At 61.1% G+C, this 12,900-nt stretch overlaps 1 protein-coding gene across 1 annotated transcript in view; it reads right to left on the bottom strand.

The window, feature by feature from the left end:
- Window positions 1-9,786, bottom strand: part of PIK3R5 (phosphoinositide-3-kinase regulatory subunit 5) — a 40,323-nt gene extending 30,537 nt beyond the window's left edge. Inside the window, exon 1 of the mRNA XM_039703737.1 lies at window positions 9,702-9,786. The gene's annotated coding sequence lies outside the window, so the exon portion shown is untranslated. The remainder of the gene's footprint in view (window positions 1-9,701) is intronic.
- Between the last annotated feature and the right edge of the window lie 3,114 nt (window positions 9,787-12,900).

Raw genomic sequence — 12,900 nt, 5'->3', positions numbered from 1 at the left:
CAATTTCAGAGCTCTTCTTACCCCACCTTCCGTGTGCTGCGCCAAAAGGAGAAGTGCTCAGGGCCGGGGGGAAGTTGTGGCACCCTTTCCTCTCCTGGAGAGGATTTCAGGCTCCTGCCACATCCGAGGGGCAGCTGTGGCCACGCTGCAGGGCTGGCACTGCACAGGGCCCTGGCCTGGGGCAAGCAGTTCCAGGAACATCAACAGGCCAGAGCAAGAAAGCACAGAAATAGAGCCCACACAGAAATGACGGGGCAGAAAGCACAGAAATAAAGTTTACACAGAAATGACAGAGCAGAAAGGACAGAAATAAAGTTTACACAGAAATAACCCGGGCAGAAAGCACAGAAATAAAGTTTACACAGAAACGACCTGGGCAGAAAGCACAGAAATAAAGCCCACACAGAAACGACCTGGGCAGAAAGGACCAGGCTGCCCCTGGCTGCCAGAGCCCCCGGCAGGGCACACAGAGGGCTGGGCAGGGACACAGAGAGCAGCTCCAGGGACTCTGGGCTGCCCTAAAGGATGGCACAGGTGGGCAAGCTGGGCTGGGGCAGCCCTGGGCCTTCCCCCCCTGCCTGAGGGGTCAGCTCCCCCCAGGTTGGGGCTGGGCAGGGGCAGAGCCAGGAGAGCCCCTCCATCCCCGAGTGTGCCTGGAGCTGCTCCTGCCCACCTGAAGGAACAGCTCCATCCCCACCAGCTGCTGCCAGATCCAAAGGAAAGGCTGTTCCCACCACCAGAGGCTGCCCCTTTGCTTGGCAGGAGCGCTCTGCTCTCCACCTGGAGGAGCTCAGCCATCCCTCCCGTCCCTGCAGCCACCAAAGCCTGCGTGTCTGCTGCCACGAGGGAAACGCCATCCCCGTTTGGAGGGAAAGGTCTCCTGCCTCCCCTGCCCAGGGGCTGAGCCCCGTTAGCAGAAGCTTTCTGCAGCACACCAGAAGTGGCTCAGGCCACAGCACACTCACTATTTACAAGCTCCTGCTGGAGCTCATCAGCAGCGAGGCACCCGCGGTGCTTTCAGAGGGACTGTCCAGGAGCTCTGCAATTACAGCGCTTTAATTAGCAGGCACAAGGTCGAACCAAGGCCCAGCATTCACACCTCGTTGGGATCGCTGGGGGAGCAGCACACAAGGTCTGCCACAGCCGAGGGCTCCCATCCCTGAGCAAGGGGGAAATGGACTTTCTGAGATGGACCAAGTCCTCGGGGCTTGCAGAGGAGTGCATGCAGCAGGAAAACCCAGTTCCCCTCCAAAAACTCCCCAGAGCACAGCTGCTCAGAGAGGGAGAAACCACGGGGGGATCAAAGTCCACACTCAGCACCAGCTGGAGAAGGAAACTGCCACTGCTGCCCTGCAGAACATTGAACTCAGCAGGGATTCAGCTGAAGGAAGCTCTCCAGGGCTGGCTGTGGCTGGCCAGGTGCTCTGTGCTCCCTCAGGAGTTCATTCATGGCGTGGTTGGGGTTGGCAGGGACCCTCTCCAGCCTGAATCTTGGTGAACTTCTGCCCAGCCAACAACCCACAAGGGCCAGCAGCCAACACTCCTGGTGTCCTGTTCCTTACAACACTTCAGGATTATCATCCTGAGCCCCAAAAAACAATGGAGTCCAAGCAAGAGGGAAACCGATAAATGATGCAGTGGCTTTGGAGCACCCATCATGTCTCTGCTCTGCTGTGGAGCTCTGTGCTGACTCTGGGCCTGTCCAGGGACAGGAGCCATTGCCTCCAGCAGCCAGCCTGGAATGGGGCTGGAGAGGCCACCCAGGACATCGCCAACCCCACCCCACCCTGCCCACTCATGGGGCCCAAACTCATGGAGTTTGGCAAAACTCAGCCTCGGTTTTCCTCCTCAAAAACCCCGAGGCCAACAGAAATGACACAGATCTGATGTGAGTAAGAGCTGCCCAGTTTTATAGCTCGGTTTTCAGAGAGGAAATACTCTTGTTCCTGGCAGCAATTCTGAAAACCCCTGGCCACATGATGCAAGAGTTAATTTTAGCCGCTACCAGTCATTGTCACCGCAGTGAAGTTCCACCCACATCACAGGCAATTCCTGGCTCCAGGTGAGATCCCAGGAGGACGGGGGCTGGGGACAGCCTGGCAGCAGCTGGGTGTCACCAGCAGGGTGGGATGGAAGCCCCAGGGCTCCTCCCTAGGGAAGGTGGAAGCTCAGCACAGGAGTTCCTGTGTGTCACAGCGGGAAAAATAAAAAATTCAGCAAGTGCATCATTTAGGGAAGAAAAGGCGTTTCCCAAAGTGCAGCACAGCCTGAGCTGCTCCTGCTGAGCAGGAGCTGAAGGACAGAGCACAAGGGACAGGGCACGAGGGCACGTCCCTGCTGGGAGGGGTCTGTGGCCACTCAAGGGGGAGCTGGTGAACCCCGGCTGTGCCCAGGCTCAGCAGCAGACCCCCCAAAACCCTCAGGGACACCTGGCCTGGGGTCCATGGACACACGGAGTGCTGGGCTCCTCCCACGAGCCCCTGAAGGTGCCCCAAGGAAGGGCTTGGGGCAGGAGGGTCCCAGCACAGCCCCGTGTCCCACATCTCCAGCAGCTGCCCCAACTTCTCTGGTCATCCCTGGGAAATCCCTTCTCGCTGTGCCAGGGCACGTGGGGGTGGCACTGTCAGGTTCAGAGCACAGGGGAAGCACCAGAGCTGCCACGCCAGGAGAGCTGCTCTTCACTGTTCTGTGCTCCCCCGAGCCTGCCCGTGCCTCTCCAAGCCCTTCCAGGATTCCTGTCCCCCACCAATGTCCTGTGGCTCCTACCCTGGCTGGGGGCAGGGCTGGCTCTGTGGGTGTTTTCTGTACATAAACATCTCCCAGCCTGAACGGGGGCAGGGACCATCCCAGGTGGCCCAGGGGTCCCTCCCAGAGGGGACCCCAAGCCCTGCCCCACTGCCCTCCCCTTGCAGCCCCCTCAGGAGCTGATCCCGATTCCTTCTGGCTGTTTGGAAAAACAAGTTTACACGTGAGATTTCAATTGGCCCTGGCTCTGCTTAACTCCTCCAGCTGTGAAACAAAGCAAGTGAGAGACAAACCTACAAACAAGCAGCGTGACCATTTCTGAGGGCTTTCTGCGAGCTCCAATGCCAAACCCACTAAACAGATTAACTTCCAGCATAAACAAGCAAGTAAATCTTTCCCCCAAGGCCCTGTGTATCCAAAGGAAGCTTTAGAAGTTGCTTCCTGCCATTGTGGAGGCCCTGCTGGGAATCCAGGAGCCTTTTCAGTCCCTGGCTTGGTTGCCCAAACCCTTCAGATCCCTCCCAGCACCGCTGGCTGCGGCACCACGGGGACAGGAGATGGCAGGGACGGGTTTGTCCCGGTCACCCCCAGGCCAAGGGCAGAGGGGCTGGGAGTCCCAAAGCTGGCAGGAGGCTGCGAGCCCCAGGAGTGGCACAGGCACAGCACCCCTGTCCCAGCCAGGGCAGGGCAGGGGTCCCCAAAGGGGCCAAGGGGGGCACCCCCAGCAGGGGCCAAGGCCAGCAGGCTGCACCCCCCGAGTGCCCTCCAGCAGCCAGGGCAGCACCTGCCCCTCCTGGGGAGGGAGAACAACACACCCAGAGCCCGAGAGCTCCCCACAGCCCCTGCCCACCCTGGGCAGCTGGAGGCCAGGCCCGTGCCCCAGAGCTGCAGAGGGCAAGGGCACAGCAGCACAAAGGGAAGGGGTGGCACTGGGGACACTGGGGCAGTGCCACCACGGTGAGGCAGCTCAGGGCCCCTGGGCTGGCCGTGCCTGGGACCCAGAGCTGGGCATCCTTTGGGCTGGCCTTGAAAATCCACGGAGGACACAAGGCAAGAGGCGCTCCCTTCTCCACGTGATGAACCCGTCCGTGACTCCCCGTCCCCTCTCCCCAGCTCAGGGACTGATCTGGAGGTGACACCACAGCCACACGTGACACCAGGAGCGACTCTGAAGAGCCTCCAGCCAGGCTGGCACAGCCCTGACCTCAGAGCAAGCTCCCAAATCCCCCCAGGCACCCACCACAGGAGCAGGGGGTCAGCACAGTAACTTCCAGCCCCCAGGTGCTCCCAGGATGGGCTGGAGCCTCCTGGCACAGGGGCTTTTCTCCCAAAAGGGGCAGAAACAGGGCTCCTTCATCGCAGCCCTGCTCCTGGGAGCTGAGCTGACACTGACTGTGAACGCCCCATTTCCAAACCAGCATTTCCAAAGGCTGCCCCCTTCAGCCTAAAGCGCCACCCTCACGGTGATGCCCTGCTTGGAGCCCACCTGGAGGGACAGTGTTTAACTCACCTGGAGCAGGTGGGACGGTGTTTAATTCACCTGGACAGGTGGGACAGTGTTTAATTCACCTAGAGCAGGTGGGACAGTGTTTAACCCACCTGGAGCAGGTGGGACAGTGTTTAACTCACCTGGAGCAGGTGGGACGGTGTTTAACTCACCTGGAGCAGGTGGGACAGTGTTTAACTCACCTGGAGCAGGTGGGACAGTGTTTAACTCTCACCTGGAGCAGGTGGGACAGTGCTTAACTCACCTGGAGCAGGTGGGATGTCATTTAACACTCAATATCCTCCATCACTTCTAAAGCCATCACTGGGATCTGGCGGCTCAGGGCCATGGAGTTCCCAGGCTCTGGGCACAGAAGTGGGAGCATTGCTGCACAGGCTGGAGCTCCCCAAGGGAGCAGCCCCTGGCATGGGGACCCGAGCAGCCTGGGGACCATCCCCAGTTAATGAGCAGCCCTCGGGGAACATTAACCTTGTTGGCTTGATTGCAACCCCACTAACTGATCCAGGGAGGCCTCAGGTAGGACCCCAGAGCTGGATGAGGAGCAGCAGGGATCTCTCCCGGGCTGGAATTCCCTCATTCCCACTGCAAAGCACACCTGGGAGATGCTGCGAGTCCCCAGACAGCTGCACACCCGTGTGTGCCCATTTAGGAGCTCTGTCAACACAAGGACACCGAGAATGAAGAAAATTGGCTGAGTTTCACATGCCAGAAACAATGAGAAAAGGGAAATGCCACCTGAAAGGATGGGAGCTTGTTTGCCGAGAAGCCTCTGGGCTGAGGGTTTAAATAGACACAGAGCACGGGGGAAGCAGCTGAAAGGGGAAGCGCTTCATCCTAATTTGAGACAACAAAGAAGGGATGTGGAAGGGATGGAAAACACTCCTGCAGGCCCAGAGCAACGCGCCTTTCCCAAAGCAGTGACAGCCATGCCCCGCGCCGGGACTGGCACGCACGGCAGGGAGAGCACTCAAACCCTCCAGCAGGGCACACAGCCACGGCCCATTCCTCCCCCGGGGCTGGGGGCAGTCACAAGGCCGGGCGAGCCGAGCCCTTCCTGCTCAGACAGAGCAGCCACCAGCGGCGTGACCAGGGCCGGTGCCCGTGCCCCCCGTCCCTGGCACCCAGCACACGGGCTGCTCGTGCCAGCCCTGCTCACTTCTGCTTCACCCGCCCAGAACCAGCACCAGCAGCATCGGGGGGCACCCAGGCTGCTCCCTGCCCAAGCGCTGTGGGGGTTTTGGGCAATGAAACAGATTTGAGGGGAGGCCAAGGCCCAGCCCCATCTCTTACAAACACAGGCAGAGCCCCTGCGGCACAGAGTCACTGACAATTGTCACCGAGAGCTGTCACAGCGCCACGGCAGTGCCCCACGCAGCCAGGACGCGCTCTCTATCCCCTCCTGACCCGGGCAGAGCCACCTGCGGGCCCTTCCCGGCTGGCACAGGTGGGGAGGCAGCCCGGGCACCGCGGGCCCCGGCCCCGTTCCGGGAAGGAGCAGCCCAGGTGGGAGCGCTGAGCCACAGCTGCCCCGGCAGCTCCGGCCCCCGGGCCCGGCCTCGCCGAGCCAGGGAGCGAGCTGGGGGAGCTGAAGTGAAACCAGCCCAGCCCGGGCTCCAAAGCACCCCGGGAGCATCGCCCTGCCGAGGTGCACAGCCCGGGTCTGTCCTGCCGCGCTGCACGAGTGTGCTCTCTGTGACAGACTGACAAAACTATCGCTTGTTCTCTAGAAAAGGAAAGAGGCTTAGAAGTTTCTCTCAACTATTATATGAGAAGCTACCTTATAGGACTTCAGGGATTCACCTAAAACTTAAGGGCAGCTAATTGGATAGAAGCTGAAAAGTCCTGCTTGAACAATCAGGTAGAAAAAGAAGACAACAAAGGAATTAGGGGCTTTTGTGAGGTGTTTTTTACCAGGAGCAGACCTCTGCACCTGGCTCAGGTTTTTCTGTTTGTTATTTTGCCTTTTATTAAACCTTTTTGTTTCTAACACTGCAGCAGAAGTCATGCTGCTCATTTTATGCCCCCAAGAACAGCTTAGCTATCCTTGGGTATATTATATATTCTTTTGAGAGTTTATGAGACCTGGCTCTGAAAATAAAAATATAATACCACACCTCTGCCATCCCGGCCGGGCCTTCCCGCTGCGCCAGCCCATCAGCCGCTAGCTGAAGTTGCTTTATTTTTATTTCTTTTTCCAGTGGCAGAGCTTGAAATCAGAGATGAACACGGCTGAAGGAGCTCCTGCCTGGCTTCTCATGTATTCCAGATGCACATGCTCCAATCGCCGCTTGCCAAACAGGATACGAGGCGCAAGGAAATAAAGCATTTTATCTTCAAGCTTTTCCAAGAGGGTATTAGAAACAATGGGGAGGAAATACAAAATTAACACTAGAGAAGAGCAATTGGCAGTGCCCTTGCGAGGCTGTTCTTCATTACAAGGCTGCCTATTCAGCGGCTTTCATTAGGAAAATCACATCGCAGAGCCATTCCCAACAGTGTCCCTATTTCCTAATTAGGCTGCGCCAAAGAGCTGCATCTCCCAGCTCCCGGCGGCGCACAATCACAACAATTACCATTTCACTGCGCCCGGCCGCCGAAAACACCGCAATTAAAGCATCTGAGGAGTCACACGGGCGCGTCAGCAGCGAGACAAGTTCTCACGTCGTGCTAATTGGCGGCCAGAGGGATCAGAAGGACGGGACTGGGGCCGGGTCCCCGCGCTGGGAAAGGCGCTCGGGGGCTCCCCGGGCTCGGCGCCAGGGCAGCGCCGTGACAGCTCCTGCCCTCCCTCCGGACCCCCGGCAGCACCCTTGGGTCACACCCCGCCACCAAAGAGCCCTGACCCGGCCCAGGTGTGGCAGCCCTGGGGGTGCAGGTGTCACCTGGTGATGGCTTTGGATGGGTGGGACCCTGTCCTCACAGCGACATTAGAGACGGGACAAGGATGGGGAGCCCGGAGCCTCTGAGGGAAGCGGAGCAAAGGAGAGAGCAGGGACTGCACCCACAGCTCCCATTTCCTGCAGGCACTGACATTTCCAGCCCGAACCAGCAAAGCAATGCGGGCAGCACTGCGATGCCCAGGGAGCTGTGGGCACAGTTTCCATACAAACCTCGTCCTCCCTCCCCATCCTCTCACCTGGAAGTTCAAACCGCTGCTGGGAGCAGAGCTCAGGCACAAAAGGAGTTTCTCACTGCTCAAAAGCACCTGGGGCACTCACCTGAGTGACACCCTCGGGCACAACTTTCCACTCGCAGAATAAGAATGCAAATTTGGGCAGCCCCACTCAGCGGGCACCCAAGAAAGAGAAGTCAAAACTACTCCAGGGCGAGCAGCAGCATGGCAAGGTCCCCGTGCCGTGCTGGCTGTCCCTGGTCCCCAGCAGAGGCAGGGCACTGGTGCTGGCAGCCCCCAGCCCCGGGGCTGCTGCAGCACGGGCAGCTCGCCCTGCCACAGCAGCTCATCCTGCTGGAGCAGCCCTGCTCCTTGCTGCCAGCACTTCCCACTGCTCTCAGTTCTTCTTTCTCGGTGCAAAACCCACATCTTCATTTTCACACTCAGCAAGAAGGCGCTCGGGGCCACTCCTGGTTGGTTCCTGTGCCAGCTGGATGCCCTGAGGAGGGAGAAGCCAGCGGCACCATCCTACAGCCCCGAGGTGTGGGGCTGCCGTCACCCAGCCAAGGCAGCACTCCCCTTTCTCTGCCTGAAGAAGCACTCCAGGGTGTCTCACGCCCTTTCCCCTGCCCTGAGCAGGCTGCAGAGCTGTGGAGCAGGACGGGGGTGGCCTCACAGGGCCCGGCAAGGCTGAGCACTGGGCTCCCATCCCTGCTCCTGCTGCAGCTCACCTGGCTCTGCCCAGCTCCTTCCCTCGGAAAGCTGCAGAGCACCCCCCGTATCACCTGGGCCCTCTGGCCTCACACAGCCACCGTGACAGAGGGACAGAACCACTGCCACCACCACAGCCCGGCTCTGCCTCCTTATCTTGTCACTTTTCTATGTCTGAGCTCCAATCTGAGCAGCACCCGGAGCTCCAAACCACTCTGCAGCCAGGTTTTGGAAACACTTCACAACTCCGTCCGAGTTTGTGCTTTGAACAAGAGCAAAACACAAACACCAAACCAAGAGACCTTTCTGACAGCAGGAAAAGTAAAGCCCTGGCATCCTGCATAACCCCTGGAGCTTGCAGTGGACCGAGATTTAGAAAATTGACCTGAACAGTAAAACCAAACAAATTGCAGCTGCTCAGCACCAGGGCAAGCAGCAGGAGCAGCACCAGGCTGCAGCTGCCTGAGCAGTTTCGCTGCCCCGGGAGCAGCACGGCCCGAAACCAGCCCTGAGCAAAGCTCCGGGTGCTGGGGACAGCAGCCAGGTTGTCACAAACATGAAAACAAAGAGCTGAAAGCTCTTTTCTCCCGCTTTCGTTAGTGATTTGAATCAGCAGAGCCTTTTTCTCCCTCAGGGCTCACACCTCCACAGCAGCTCGCCATGCTCTGGCGGAGCCGGGCCGGGCACTGACTGGGTGGCACTGGTGCCACTGGGAGGCACAGGAGCACCTGATGGAAGATGCTCCTGGCAGGGACAAGGAGCAGCGCGGGCACAGCTCGGGGCTGGCGCCTGTCCAGCCCCGATGCGGGAGGGGTGACGCTGCCGAGCTTGTCACATCCCAAGCCACATCCTGTTGCCAAAGCTGAGCCTTCCCTGGGCTGCACCCCGGCCCCGGGGCTGCGGAGAGCCGGCTGAGGGAGCGACAGGCGACTGCTGGTGACCTTTGGGTCCCCTCGGGGAAGGGCTCCTGCTGCAGTGACCGGGCTGAGTCACTGCCGCCCTGCCAAAACCCCGGCCGGGGAGCGGAGAGCCCCCGGCATTTCCCGGGGACCCCGCGGCGGCACGGTGTCCCCTGGGGCGGGCAGGGCCCCACACCTGGCCCCGAGCAGCAGCTCCGCGGGGCCAGGCGGAGAAAAACAAACAGAGTCCCGAAATGAGTCACAACAGCCGGGCCGTCCCCACCCGCGGCGTGACACCGGCTCCTCCTGGCCGGCCACGGGCTGCAGGGGCACCCGAGGGAGACGCGGGGACCCCCCGAGGGTGCCAGAGAAACCCCACCCCGGGCAGTGACACCCCGCTGGTGGCTCTGAGAGGCAGCCCCCAGTCACACGCCAGCCCCGCACGGCCCCGCTTTCTGTCCCCCTCCTGTTACCCCGTTACAGCGAGCCCCAGCCACGGGCACTGCCCCCTCCGGCACGGCGGTGCCCAGCGCGCCGGGTCCCGACCGCGGGTTGCACGGACACCCGGGAACCGAGGGAGCCCTTCCTCCGTGTGCACGGGTGTACGGAGCCCCCGCCCCGGTCACCCCGGGCTCGGTGCGTGCCCGGTTCCCCCACCCCGGTCACAGGGACACCCCGGGCTCGGTTCGCGCCCGGTGCCCCCATCCCGGCCCCCCCGGTCTCCCACCTGCGGGGCGGCTGCCGCCGGGGCTCCGTGCCCATCCTCGGCCGGCCCCGCCGGGCTCTCGCCGGGCTCCGCTCCGCGCCGGGCGTCCCTCCCTCCAGCCATCCCTCCATCCATCCAGCCATCCCTCTCTCCCTGCCTTGCTGCCAGCGCCCTGCCGTTCATCCAGCCCGTCATCCATGGATCCCCTTGTCCATCCATCCATGGACCCATCTATGGTGCCACCATCACCACTTCCCCTTCCACCCTTCACTCTTCCATTCATCCACCCCTCCTTCTATCCCTTGCTTCTGCCACTCTGCCCCTCATCCCTCAGTGCATTCATCCACCATCCTGCTGTGCATCCATCTGCCCTTCTCTCCATCAATCTCTTCTTCTTTCCATCCATCCACCATCCATTATCCATCCATCATCCATCCATCATCCATCCATCATCCATCCATCCATCCATCCCCCCATCCACCTCTCCATTTCTCCCTCCCTCTCTCCATTCCTCCCTCCTGTGTGTGATGTTTCCTTCCCTCCCTGCACTGCCCCATGTCTCACCTCTGCAGGACAAGCCCTCAGTCCCTCCGTGCCAGTGCCAAGCCCAGGCTGGTGACACAGGCTGGGACGTGCTGCTCTGGTGGCACCTGGGAATGGCCTTTTCCTGTTGCCCCGCGGCTGCTCCTGAGCAAAGGCCGGTCCCCCCCGGTTCCTGCCCCACTGTCCTGTCCCCTGCCCCACTCCTGTCCCCACTCCTGCCCCCTGCACTCCGGGCTCAGGGCTGGGTCCCGCCTGGCCGGCACTGGGGCAGGAATCCGGGCGGGTTCCCCTGCGGATCTCAGTTTGTCGAAGAGAGTGACCGCTGCCACCGCCGCTCCGAGAGTCGAAACCTGCTCGGGGGCCAAAATAGCTGTGGGTTCGGCAGTGAAATTCCAGTGAATTTTAAAAAAAGCAGACCCAGTCAGAGCCGAAATCCCCTTTCATTGGTGGCCCACGGAGACGAACGCCCGCAGTGCAAAGCACGTGGGACAAGAGCCCCGGGTGCCCACGTCACCTGCGCCAGGTGAAACCCCGCAGAGGGACATGGGCTCGGCCTTCGCCAGCTGAGCAGCCACCAGCAGTTCAGAAGAAATCCTGAGGCAGCAAAAATAGCGGGACAAGGAAGGTCAGGTGGCGATGTCACGGTGCCACCTGCCCCGGGTGCTGACCTGGGGAACAGCCAAGTGCTCAGCAGAGCTTTGTGTCCCAGCTCCTCTTGGCCAGAGCTCTTCACTGGGTGCCACTCTGGGGTGCCAGTCTGGCCTTTCCCACCCCTTCTGCCCCATTCCCACCTCCTCATTTCCGACCCAGCTCCTCAGGCAGATCCCTGAGCTGGAGGCACCGGGAGGTGTCTGAAGGGCCAAAGCACAGAGGCCGAACTCCTCTGGCTGCTGGGGCCACAGCGTGTCCCCTCCTGTCCCTTCCCTCCCCACCTGGGGCACTGGGAGCTCCTTGTTTTGCTCCTGGGGGCCCGGGGCAGCTGAGGAAGTTACCAAACATGGGCTGGGGGGGCTCGCGGCGGCGGAAGGAAGCGGAGGAGGGCAGGGAGGGGCCGTGCCAGGGCTGCAGCGGTGACAAACAGTGCCCGGGGGCACCAGGCTGACACAGCCACTCGGGGAAAGGGCTCTGGAGCAGGGCCACCTCTGAAGGATGTTGACACCAGCGTGCTCCTGGGAGCTCCCTGGAGCACGGAGCTGTGTTCCTCCTCATTGCTGGCTGGTCTGAGTTCAGGGGAACCTGGGGGTGCTGGTGCCACACCAGGGTGACAGCAGGCAGAGGGAAGTGATCCCAGATGGCTTTTGGGGTCACACAGAGAGCAGGAATGGCATCCCCAGTGGCTCCCCCCCAGGAGGAGGGGTAGCACTGAGCGTGGCTGTGGTGACACCAGCAATGATGCCAAGCTCTTGGAGCTCCAGCCAGGGCGGGCCTTGGAGCTCCGGCAGCTCCGGCACATCCCAGCTCGGTTCCTGCCCCTGGAGCTGCCGACCAGCCCAGCAGGAGGAGGAAGCTGAGGCTGGGCTCTGATGAGCTCATTTCAACCTTCTGTGAACACCCCAGAGTCAAAGAATGGGTTGGGTTGGAAAGGACCTTAAAGCCGATCTTGTCCCAAACTGCTGGCAGGTGAAGGGACACCTTCAACTGAGCAAGGTGCTCCAAGTCCTGTCCAAGCTGGCCTTGGACACCGAAGTTCACCTTACACTGAAGTTCAGTTCATTACAGTCTCGTTGCCATTCCCTCTGCTCCACACCCAGACACACTCCCTGGAACTGCAACTCCAGCCCAGCCCCGCGCTGGGAATGGAGCATTTCAGCCCCCAGAATGCCATGAAGTCACCAGCTCTGCACTGAGGCCGAGCTCTGCAGGCTGCACCCCATCTCCCTGGGGTGCTGCTGGTGCCCAAGGGAGGGTTTCCAGCAGCTTTGGGATGGCTGACCTGTCCTTACACAGCCCCGGGGCTGCCGTGGGCTGCTGGGGCTGCACAGGCTGCAGGTGAGCCCGCTGCTTCCCTGTCCCTGAGTTCCCCCAGGATGGGGATCCACCCCGGCAGGGCAGCTCTCCGCCTCCCCCACCTCCTGTCCCTCGGAGGGAAGGGGAAGCAGCGTCACTGAAAAGGGAACCTTCTTGTCTCTGGTTTTCCCCACAAGTTGTGTTTTTCATTTCTCAGAGCACACTCAGAGGATCCTGACAGTCTCTTCTGCAGCCCTTGAGAAATGAAACTGGGGCAGAGCCCTCGCTGCGGGCAGATCTGACCCCAGACCTTCCCCTTCCACCTCCCAGGGAGGAGGAGACAACAGAACTTTACATGACCCAGTCTGCTGAGGTGTCAAAGGTTTTCTGGCCAGTTCTGGGCTGGGAGGGCTCCAGCGCTGTCCCATTTTCGGCAGCTGAGTCTGATCTGCCCCTATCTGGGCATTCCCAGCTCTTCGCTCAGCCCCGGCTCCTCCTTCGGGCGGCGTTCAGCCGAGGCTGGAGCCCTCTGAGCTCCCTGCCCTGCCAGCAGGGGATTCCTGCCCGATCCCTGTCCGGGACCGGGCGGAGCGAGGAGCCCCGGGAAGGCGCAGAGCGCTGGGAAGAGCCGGGCTGGGAGCGGCTCTCCCGCGGGCTGAGGTTTCCACCCTGTGTCCTGCCGGGGAACTGCACTGACGGAGCGGGTTCAGCATCCCCGGGGGCGCTCAGC

The sequence above is a fragment of the Passer montanus genome, unplaced genomic scaffold (genome assembly GCF_014805655.1).
Source record: "Passer montanus isolate IOZ18808 unplaced genomic scaffold, ASM1480565v1 scaffold168, whole genome shotgun sequence".
Taxonomy (NCBI): Eukaryota; Metazoa; Chordata; class Aves; order Passeriformes; family Passeridae; genus Passer; species Passer montanus.
Note: the sequence above shows the minus strand (reverse complement) of the source record. Positions and strands in the feature narration are given on the sequence as shown.